Source organism: Triturus cristatus, chromosome 7, assembly GCF_964204655.1.
Source record: "Triturus cristatus chromosome 7, aTriCri1.1, whole genome shotgun sequence".
In the NCBI taxonomy this organism is placed as follows: Eukaryota; Metazoa; Chordata; class Amphibia; order Caudata; family Salamandridae; genus Triturus; species Triturus cristatus.
Window position 1 is genome coordinate 1,286,750,505 of NC_140590.1, and position 12,248 is coordinate 1,286,762,752.

The following is a 12,248-nucleotide window of genomic DNA, read 5'->3' on the forward strand; positions in this document are numbered from 1 at the left end:
ACAACCCTCAGCACATCCCGGCACCCCCACACACGGGACAACAGGCCTCTAAAGCCTAGGCCCCCGGCTTTGAGGAAGCCTCGGAAACCTCAGACCCTGGGCCCCCCTGGTGTGAAGCAGCAAGCAGGGTCGGACAGGAGGAATCTGCGCTGATGCAAGGCGAGGCGGATACTAGCTGCACAGGACTAGCAGTGACGAGGTGGGTGAGGCCAGGCCCGTGGCATCTCTCGCTATGAAGCAGAAGGCCGGTGTGCTTGCCTCGGCGAGTAATCCCCAACCCAAGCCTGTGATCTGAAAGACGCTCCAGGCATGCCCTGTCTGCCTGTTAGTGGAACACTCTGACCGGCGGTAACAGGAGTGGTAAAGGGAGTTATCCTGGAGTTATTCTGGCACACTGTTGGAACATTTTACATGTGTGAAGTGCCCATTTCAGAAAGCTTCTCTGGGACTTACACGTGGTCAAGAAAGGTTGCTGGTGGCCCTATGCTTAGCGACTGTAACAGCTTTGAGCACCTGTAGTGCAGCCTACTGCTCTGGGGAATTCAGGTGAATCTTGCACACTCCCAGTGGTATTCCAACAACAGGGTAATCAGCTGGGCAGTTATACTCAGTGGATTCTTACTGCACCTGTGCCTGCTTGTTCAAAAGAAAGAAAAGAGTGGACAGCAGGGGGCAGCGTTTTTCTGGTGTGCTGCAGTGTGGAGTTGCCGGTAAGGCTCAGGCGTGCTCATGCCCTCTCCTGGTATATGATAGCAAAGTCACAGGGGGTGGGGGGGTTGGCGCTAGGAATAGTGCTCAACAACCAATAATGCCTTACAATGATACCACCAAGGCGCTGAAATTGGGACTGCATCATATCATCCATCAATCAAGCCACATAAGTGGTTTGCAGTCTTGGATTTTAGTAAGGGAATCATACAAAATATTAAAAAAAACACTGGGACAAGAACATTTAAGGATTACATGATCATGCAGTCAGGCCGGGAAAGAGTGGGTTTCCCGCCCTTAAGGTGAAAGAAGAAACTTCAATCCCTGATATCTGCAATAAAGGAAAAAGCTCAATTAAACTGCAAGAATCAGTCATTAATTTCTCCTGTGGTACGGATGTTTAAAAAGTCAACAAAAATTCCACATACTTTAAAGATCTAGTTGGAGCAATGCTAACCCTTCAAGAAGAGACATGAATCTTCCCAGCACCAATTATACCAACTAGTAGGGGAAAACTCACACTTTTAGTTCAAGCTAATTGCATTATTGACCAATCCGAAAATGGGCTTATAAGTGAGCTGGCAGAAAATAAGGTCTCTCAATGGAGCATATAACAGGCTTCGAAATGCTCTAGACCCACTTTCACTACATCCTTGAACTGGTTTAAGCTCACCGTTAAAGTCTCCAGGAAATTATCAAAGACAACTGCTGAGATCAGGTGTGGCACTGCCTCTTGAAGTGAATGTAAAAAATGTTTAAAGATCAAAATAATGCCACTTGGCAAGTGGTAAATTGGAGCAACAACAAGTATACACCAGTGGAACTAAGAATTTACTGCAATTTAATCCAGAAGCTCAAATTGATACATTAAAGGAGGCGTTGTACTGCGGTAGTACAGCTCTGGAAAGTTTGAACCATGGGGAAACTGACAAACTTATATCGAAAGAAGACAATCTACATTTTTGGAGTACACCGTGTCCAAACAGTTATCCGACCAATAGCTCACAGCAGAAACAAGCTAAAATAGAAATGGAGGGACAATTAGGTCCACTATCTACAAGTAAGAGCCCGATGAAATGTAACCCTAACTGTTTTCAAGATCAAGATTCTCTGACAGCATCAACTACTGAATCGGGAGCTATCATGCATTAGGAGCTCTCCCTTTATTGAGACCAATGTGCCGGTTATTAAGGAAGCCAAAGAGATAGCTATAGTCCACGGTATTCCATCCTGGTTTGACTCCCCTGTAAATAGTATATTGCCATCAAAGAGAGCTATTGAGTTAGCTAGTTTTCAGGGCAGCCAATTGAATGATGTGGGATCTTTATGTCCAGCTAGAATTCTAAAGACCAGATTATCAGTGTTATCATGGAATATAGCTGGACTAAGTTCTAAGATTATGTCACCAGAATGGCAATTATTCGTTGGAAAATACGATCTTTGCCTGTTTCAGGAAACCTGGGTAGTGGATCCAATACATTGCACAGGGTTTCTTAATTATTACGCTCCTGCAGTTACCAGAGGAAAGGGCAGACCCTCTGGAGGCTTGATATCGTGGGTACGCCAGGATATTGGCTTTGAGATTCAGGTCCTTGAGTCCAGTTATAAGGACATATTAGTGATTAGATTAACATGGGGAGTGGGGAAAAGGCTGGATATCTATAACATCTATGCAAGGGGGACAAAGGGAAGGAAATCTGAGGTGTTGGTAGCACTGAGCATTCTCCTTGAAAAACATTCTAGGGGTATTGATGTAATTGTAGCCGGCGATTTTAATATGACCTTCGAACCCCTTTTAAATGGCAATTAAAATTTTTATGATATTGAAGATGAGTTCTGGAGAATTCCGAAACTAGATCTGAAACCGGTAAAGAATTGGACGGATGTAGTGGTCCAGATGAATTCTCTTTGCATGGAGAATGGATTAAGGGCCACAAATGGCAGAACCCAGTCAGATAGAGATGGTGCATGTACTTTTAATAACAGCCATAGCCAGAGTCGTATTGACTACATATTAATTGAGTGCCAGTTTTGGTGCGCTCTAAAGGACATGAAGGTAGTTCATCGGGTGGAAAGCGACCACAACCCACTATCTGTAGTCTTTGAGGTAATGGTCGAAAAAGGAGCCCTCCAATCTACTAGGGAACTGATAACCTTAGATTTTGTCTCAACAAACAATATGAGAAGATTGAAATGGGCCAATCTACTAGCAAAGCCAGAAACCCTAGAAAGGATTTCTCTAGATGTAGATAAGGCAGTAGTAGATTTGGAGGATCTTGTAGCTAATTCGACACCCCCAGAAACGATTGCTGGATTTTATGTTGAGTTTTTTACTCATCTTCGTTCCTATTTTTATAAAACCATCAAAAATAGGGGTACCAATCTAAAAAGGGGATGTAAATGGTTTAATAGGGTTTGCAAGGAGGCTCGTAAGTTATTGGGGACAGCGATTAAGGAAGGAGACGTGCCTATGATCCGGCGAGCTAGGCAGGAATATAAGAAAGCCCAGGCCCTAGCAAAAAAACGATGGGATGAAAGCAGATGGCAGGATCTAAGAAAGGCATGTGAAAATCAAAATCAAAAAGTATTTTGGTATGTGTTAAAATGGGGCAGAGAGAGTTGTCCCCTAGAGCCGAAAAATCATGTAAATCAAGGGCAATGGGTAAAGTCTTTTCAATCGCAATATGCCGGTGGTGTAGACAACAGAGAGACGTTTGATCTCTCATACACCTACTATGATGGTCCGGCTATTAATGAAGCCGATGTCAAGATTGCTTTGTGTATTTATCGGGAAATAAAGCGCCAGGTCCTGACGGAATTCCAGCTGATATATTCCTTTCCAATAAACACAACTGGAACTGATATATCCTGGTTTTAATGAATGAAATTGCCAAAGGCCTGTCGGTACAAGAGTCATGGAAAGAGGCAGAGATAATCCCAATATATAAAAAGGGTGACAAGTCATTACCTGGGAATTATAGACCTATAAGTTTAATTGACTCATCCCAGAAGATCATGGGACGCCTGGTGTTTTAACGAAAATTCAGGATTGGATTACGGAACAAGATATTTTATCACCTTTTCAGGCTGGTTTTCGGGCATGCACAAGCACCATTGATCAAACGTTTCGTCTTACTCTATTTTATTGGAAAACGGTGATATTGGAAAAAGGCAGCTTATTTGTTGCCTTTGTAGACCTGAAATCAGCCTTTGATCTTGTTTCCCGTAATAGATTATGGAGAGTACTGCAAGATCTAAAGATGCCCCATACTCTATTGTCCCTCATAGCAAGACTTCACCAGGATACGTACGCAAAAATAAGATGGGGAAGTCAGGGCCAGGTTACTTCCTCTTTTAGAGTTGAAAGAGGTGTGAGACAGGGCTGTGTGATGGCTCCTACTTTGTTTTCCATCTTTATCAATGGGGTTGTAAAATTCTTGGAGGGTACCCCAACGGATGCTCCTAAATTGGCGGGTGTAAGGATTCCAATCCTTATGTTCGCCGATGACACGTTGCTAATTGCAAAAACACTGAGTGGCCTACAGCGAGCTCTATCTCTTTTTGAGGAATTTTGCCATCTAGGGGGATTGGAGATAAATGTCTCTAAAACAAAATACATAACATTTAATCCCCACAGAGCCTCAGGAGGAACGATGCTGCTGGATAAGTGTCCACTGGAGCATGTTAAAGAATACACTTATCTTGGGGTCGTCATACAGTGGGATATGAAATGGGATAAGCAATTGGATGTGGCTACATTGAAACATCGCCAGCTTGCTGGTACACTCATAGCCGAGTACAATACATCTTATACAAAACCGGTTAGCCCAGTCCTGACTATTTACAATATGAAAGTCATCAGTGCAGTCCTTTACGGGGCTGAGTTATGGGGACATAAAAAACTCTCTAAACTGACTATAGTGAAAAAATACTTTTTTACAGAAACGTACAAATCTTCCCCAAAGTACACCAGTGCTGCCACTACTTAGTGATCTGGGTAGGAAGGCATTGGCTGACAGTGCCAAACTACACCCTTTACTGCATTGGCGAAGAATCTGGACGACTCCAGAATTATATTCATACGCTGAGGGTTTTAAAGATCTAATAAGAGCTGACCAATTCAAAAAAATTAAATGGCTACAGTATGTAAGATCAATGTAGGAAACATTGGCATGGTTGCACTTTGGGAGAATCCTGAAGATGGGAGGTTTCCCTCGAAAGCCCAATTGAAGGAAAGATATTGGGGTTGGGTGGAAGCCAACATCTTCAGGAATAGTGACCCATCGACCTTGACAGGCCAATTCTTGATGGTTAAACCATCACAAAGATTAGAAATGTACTGGGACACTATTACGAAGCCGCTTGATAGGAAGATGTTGTTCCAGCTAAGAGTGGGTACACTGCCGGTTAAGTCTTTTACAGCAAGTTGGGGGTTACTAGCGGATATGTCCTGCCCCCTTTGCCATGCACCCACAGAGTCCTTGGCCCATTTGTTATTTGTGTGTCCAGCATATATAATTCCACGGTGCATTTGGCTGGCCCCTATCTGCCGTCTTCTGGGCACTCATAAATGTGAGGTTGCACTTAGACTAATTTGCACTGAAACATGGCCACCGCTGCTTATAGCTATAGCCAAATTCTTAGGATGGGTATGGATAATCAGATCAAAGGTGATGGTGGCATTATAATTCATGAATATTGCATTGTTTACCTTTCTTTCTCATCCTTTGCATATCGGTATATATTGAAGAGAAAATGTAATTGCGGCTTCGTATTGATTGATAATAGCTTGTTAAATCTGCTTCTATTTGCACATTGGTATATAGTCTTGAGTAGGATTCCATGTATTTTATTATTGTTCTTTTTATTCTTTTGGCTTTTTATAACTTTTAAAAAAATATTTTTTACATATAACTGGTAATTTATTGTGTAATGGATTTCTGCTTTTATGATTAATCATCGAATAAAGCTTTTATGACTGACTGACTATCTTTCCCAATTGACACTAGAAGCTCTCGCTTATCAATTAAATAAAATGGACGTTCAAATTGACCTCTAACGTCATGGCAAAATCATTCTCGGGAATGGATCAGAAACTGGACTCTTTAAAAATTTAATAACACAAGTTGAAACACAAGCAACAACATTGTATATAGACTACACTTGCACACCGCTGATTAATAAACTAGCAACAATTCCTGAAGTCTTGATCTCTCCAATCGAAGAAATAAAAGGGAGTCCGTAAACTCCAGGTTATGAGAAGAATGCCATGTCGCAATAAAAGGAGAAAACAGGCAAACCAGATAATACTAAGAGTATGAAAAACAGTACAGTGACTCAAATCAAATTACTTAGCCATTAGGTAAGAAGGAGAGTGAGATGGACAATATTCACCAATCTCTCCACCATTTGTAATGACGTAAAAGCAGACAAAAAACAACGCAAAGTTAGAAATAGGATAAAAAACAGTACAGTAGAAACCTCTTGTTCAAGAGCAACTACTCCAATGCTGGATAACATAATTATGTCTAATGAGGGGCCGGGAGGGCGCTAGAGGGCGCACTGTGTAATGGCTGCTTCCTGAGGCTGCTCCGCCGGTCGGGGACAATATCCGATTATAAACCACTCTTATGGGCGACATGACTATATAAAAAAATACTGTCCAGTACGTCGGAATGCCTACATAGCAGCTGGGCGAGGTTACATCCGAAAACTAATGTCTTCGCAGGGAGAAAAGGAGTCATGAAGGTGTGACGCGGAGAATCTGCCAAGCAGCCCTAAGATGGCGGCGGTGTGTGCTGATTACCAACAGGGCGAGTGAGAGTCCCCACGCTACGTGCCTGATCAATGTGCAACCAGGGACGGACCGTTTTGAGGGTGCGACGCATCAGGACCCACTGCTGCCTCTGATTGGGGGCCCTACATCTTCGGCGGCATACCCGTCCCACACAATTAACGGCACGAATCAGAGTCTCACAAAATGGCGGATCCGAGCCGTGGATGGGGGAGACATTAGAGCGTCTGGATCGGGATCCCCACCCTACTGGCCTCCGGTGCAACGCTATTATCTCTGAGGGCGGACGACCTGGCCCGCAGCACGACTCCACTACTAATCAGGCAAGTGCGCAAAATCCCCTGCGGAGCGCCCCATGGCGTACCATACTGATGTGGCGCACCACGCCACCCACATACCTGCAGCACGGAACACCATAATTGGCGCCAAATCGTGGGTCTTCTGCACCGAGGCTCTCCCATCACCACCTGACCCATCGCACGCTGTATCTGTGCACTCACCTCCTGCACCGCCAATACGCCTTGCCATGGCAAAGCCGGCTGCTACTGGCGCATGTGCTTTGAGGACTCATGCCTGTCACAGGATAGCTGACGTCTGTGGACCACACCGAAAGCTGGCTGAATTTGCATCAAGAATCTGCGTTCCACACCTGTATAATGCCTGCGCGGCCCCCAGTCGTGCATCGTGAAAGATATCGGCGGCCTCAGTGGGTGTCCTAGAAGGTAACCATTTCGTAACGCGTGAGCTGGGGGCAGCAAACTGGCCCAACCGGACAAATCGAGGGGCGCTGCGGAGTGACCAGTTAGACCCGACCTACCGGAAAGACCACCTTCAAACTGCAACATACCCTTGATATGTGTGCCATACGCGCCAATCCTGTAAATCCCTGAGGCCTGTACAACCACGCCACATCTCTGCGGACTAACATAGACTCATTGACACAGTAGGGATCACGTAACCGCTTGAGGCATACGCTACGGTTGATTATTCTGCGTCTTCGCTAAAACGTCACGACAACGCTACTGACCGCCACACAGTATATCCGGCTGCATGGTGAACGTGTGAACAGATCTTTGATGCCAATTGCTTTCCCAAACCTACCGATACAATGGGAAAACCAGATAAACAGCAACCAAAACTTTCTTTCGACATTAAGCGCAATCCTAAAGGAGCAACCGCACATTCGGACACTGAATCAGACACAGAGCAAACGACAAACAACACCATGGAAACCGCCCTCCAAGGTATACAGCAAAGCCTTCAGGCTATTAGCGGAAAATTAGACTCACTCACCCTAAGAGTGAACAATATATCCACTAAATTAGATAAACGAGGTGAACGCCTCGATGCAGCAGAGGACCGCATAACTGCAGTGGAAGATGAATCTCACTGTACGACGTGTAAATGCACAGAAATGGAGAAGATCCTGGAGGTCATAAAAAGCAAGGCCGAAGATTTGGAGGCGAGATCACGCCGTAACAATGTTCGCATTGCAGTAATGCCCGAAAGCACAAACACAGGACGGATGGAAACATACGTGGAAGACATGCTACGTGATGTATTTGGAACCAACAGCTTCTCCACGGTGCTAATCATTGAGCAAGCTCATCAATCACTGGCACCCACGCCTCCGTCGTGCACCCTGCCAAGACCCATAATTGCCCGGGTCCTCAACTACAAGGACCGCGATGCAAACTTGCGGATGGCTAGGGAGAAACAACAAATCACCTACCAAGGCAATAATCTGTCATTTTACCCGGATTTCACAATGGTGGTCCAGACAACACGCAGAGACTTTAACCCTGCAAAAAAAGAAGTTACGGGAACTTGGCATTGAATATGCGATGCTGTAATCAACCAGACTGTGGGTGACCTACGACGGACGAATGACAATACTTCAAACACCGAAAGCCGCACAGGAATCGATAAAGAAGTCAGTCACCAAACGAAAGGCGCCAAGTCACAGAGAGGCGGACCCGGACTCCGATTAAGGCACGCACAACTATGAAACCCTCACCAAAATATATCCACCAGATGCCCCGTTATGGATGCAGATGACACGGGAGACAAACAAATTCAACAGTCCACGCTTTGCAAACTCTGGATACCGCGTCGCGTATCCCAACCGGCGGTCAAGTACTGTACCTCTGGATCCTGGGATGATGGTTGACCTCTCGAAATCGCTACCTGCCAGCAGAAACACACACCAATCTGGACATCGGCCGGATCAAGGCCTGAGCCGGCCTCCACTGGTGATAAGACATAAGGCGCATATCCACAAAGCTGACCCCACTGTGTGGCAAGGTACTCAGACTTACAGATATACTCAGCTGTACAATTTATCACTGGCCCACAAACTTATAGCCCGTGAACTCTTGCCGGGGACTGCTATTAGACTATTACCCAGGCATATAACTGTAAGGTGTATGTAGAAAATGCAGAAATGAGACCTCGTTTCTTTCACGGAGGGCGGCCGCAGTTACACGAGTTTAAGCTATTGGCATTGTAAATGGCAATGCCTTTTATTTATGTTTTTAAAACGAAAACAAAAATAAAATGCATTGTTATTTGCAATGTCAATAGCTCAAACTCACATAAATGCGAGACCTATTGCATTGCAAATGCTTGTTTAATTTAAGGCACTGTCTTCAGCATCATTTTGCTGTCTGGGTGATGTGCGGCAATAGCCAGCAGAAACATGTGACTTGTCGTCTCATGTCAATGGCTGAAAGAAACTGCCCGAAAACTCACGCTATGTATATTGTGAACCAAAGGTCTGATTGACATATGTGCTGCCAAAACCGAGACTTCAAAAAAGTACTGAGCGAAAAAACAATCTTGAATAGAAATGTGCAAAGAAATGGGTAACAAGTGGAGCTTCCCGCATACCTTGGTCTCTATCAGGCCAGTTTTGTATTCTCTGGAGTTTACACATCAGAAGTGAACGAATGCTGAGATCTAGTACATTGTCCTATCTTAATCTGGTAGAGGTGAACGTATTTGAGACAAGAATATGCAGGCCAGAAAGGCAAGAATATCCCAAACAAGACCACAACTGTGCTGATTTGTGGAGACAAATCTCTATCAAATAGTTTTCCTCACATTTTTGACAAACTGTGCAAAAAGTGGGCAGTGGTGCCGCCTAAGGTCATCATCTACACAGCTGAATCCCGAAGTTCTTCACTAATTCCTCATACTCCACCAGCAAACCCTTCATCTCATTGCTCTTTAAAGTAAACAAGTTGCTTCCATTTCAGCGATGGATGGCACAAAACAATCGCTAAAGTGTGAGCAGAGTTAGAGACAGTCCAGTCCGGGTGCAGAATTATTTGAATGTCATCAGCTTGTGTGGAAAAGGTGAATCCAAAATGATCAAAGGTGCAAGGCACTGATGTTGAGTAAGACAGGAGAGAGGGGGGATCCCTTCCAAACACCACAAGTGATCTGACAATAGTTGGAGCAGTGGGGACAGAAGAACAGATTCTTGCTTTTAGTTTCCCAGAAAGGAAGGAAACCATTAGAGATCAGCCCTGCTGTTCCTACAGAGGTTTGCTGGTTGATTGTTGTGTTATGGTCTACAATATCAAACATCAGAGAATGATCCAAGCAGAATTGGAACACAGGTGTTTTCGGAGTTCTGAATGACCTTAAGATTATCAAATACATGGATGGACAGGGAATGAAGATGCCATGTGTACAATTACCTCCTCAATGCAAATGCATTCAAAACGACAACTACATATATTTGATATACCTCTATACATTACTTTGTTTGAGTGGCATATCATTGCCGACATCATGGCAAAAAAAGAGTGGTATAGCTAACGTTAGTTCTTTATGCTCTAATCAACCTGTTGATTTTGGAAACATTGTTGCTCACCCTGGGTGGCCTATATAGATCACCTGCCAGGGCAGCCTGACTTCGATGCACAATTGTGGGATGCTTCTCTGTCACTCCTGTGTGGACTCTTCAGATCATTTGCCCTTGCTGCTTGCATCTTCTGCATGCCTGTGAGTTGCCCTTTTTTTTCTTGATAGGCTCCAAAGTGCATTTAGCATGGCTGCTTATAAGTGCACTCCTGTGGCTTGTTCCTCGATAGTACAAATGCAAATAAGAGCTATAACGTTACCCCTTCTCAGAACGCCGGGAAGTTCACATATGCAGCTGTCTCACGCTCATCTGTTCCACTTCACCCATTAACAAACCTATACATTTTCAGTTAGAAAGAATGGACTGCATTCCACTACTCAAGATACATGACAGCACAACACTTCCCACACAGACCCTGCTTACAACCTTTCAACCAGACAACTATGAATTAATGTAAAGTACATGTATTCATCCTATGCTCATCTTCTCTCCAGCTCACATTGAGGCTGCTTGACTGAAACCTGCATGACAGCATCAATCTGGTCAATTCTGATACACTAAAAGAAGACCCACTTAGCCGACCTGCAATACAATTCAACACTCTTCCAGATCTAACCAAGCATGGCCTAGCACTAAAACTCTGCCGATGCCTTGCCACGGGTATGATGCAGTTTATAAACGCAATTAGAACAGGTGTGGTCAGAACACGTTTAATGTGTCACAGTGCATGAAACGGAACTTACGCCAGAGGCAATGCAAGGATGAGTAGGGTAGACACATATTCAATTGTGATGTCAAATTTCTCCATAACCTATATCCCTAGTTAAAGAAGTGCCCTTTTCTAGTCACATGTCCTACTAATGTAATGCTCTAACAGCTATTAGAGGGATCTAAAGTGGCTTCTGCAAGGAATGGTTTTAACAATTGCTAGCCCATACATACAATACTATAGTAAGGTCAAGAGATGATTACTAATAATTTACATGACAGAGAACACTGGATGGCCAATTTTCCTGGTAAAGTAGTTTGTGAAACAGTATATACCTCTATAATGAGTTTGGTAGAAGCAATGTAGTCGCTGGCAACATATAGATTTCAGGATGTGCAAATGATGGAAACTCCCCAAATTGAATACACAGCAAGTGAATCGATCAGCATAGGATGTGCTCTCCCAGGTACATGATGGATTTAGGAGATGTGTTTCCACCGCTGTCAAAGCATTCGAATTCCAGGGTGAAAAATATGCAATCGGGAAGAAAGGCCACCTTTTTTTCTGCTTTCTTGGAATTTTCCCAAGTGTTCGATGTAGTTCAAAGAGAACTTCTTTAGTCAAGCCTAATGAAGCAGGGCATGAATGCTCACCTAGGTGTCCAAATCTCAGAGTTTTACCTATGCTCTTCTGCACAATGTGACTGATAATTCAGACCGACTTTTCAGGTTGTTCGAACCAAACATTTGATGTTTGCTAATCATTGTGCTATTCAACCCATAGGCCAGTGATCTCTTGGATGTACTGAGCAAAGTAACACAAGATGTTCTCAAATTTGATTACTTCTTTATGCTGATTACTCTCCTTGCAAGAAGTGGGAAAGTTCTTCAACGTGTAATCCAATGAACATTTCCTGCAAAAATGTGAGACTAATTATCGAGAGAGATGATAGACATTTATAAAACTCATCTGCCAATCAACAGGGTTTCCTGATATTAGAGGATACGATGGCATGAAGCACGTCTGAGTTAGTGCCTGCAGAAAGGAAAGTTTTCAGGAATTTTATTAAAAGAAAATGAACATCTATAATGCGATTGGAAAGCGGCAGCAAGTTCTAATGTTTGGCTGCAAGGTGAGGGAAAGAACAGCATGGAAGATTTTGGGCA

General features: G+C 43.9%; 1 protein-coding gene across 3 annotated transcripts in view; it reads right to left on the bottom strand.

The window, feature by feature from the left end:
* The window catches only part of LOC146811897 (sulfotransferase 1 family member D1-like), a 339,819-nt gene that overhangs the window by 115,061 nt on the left and 212,510 nt on the right, over nucleotides 1-12,248 (bottom strand). The window lies entirely within an intron of this gene.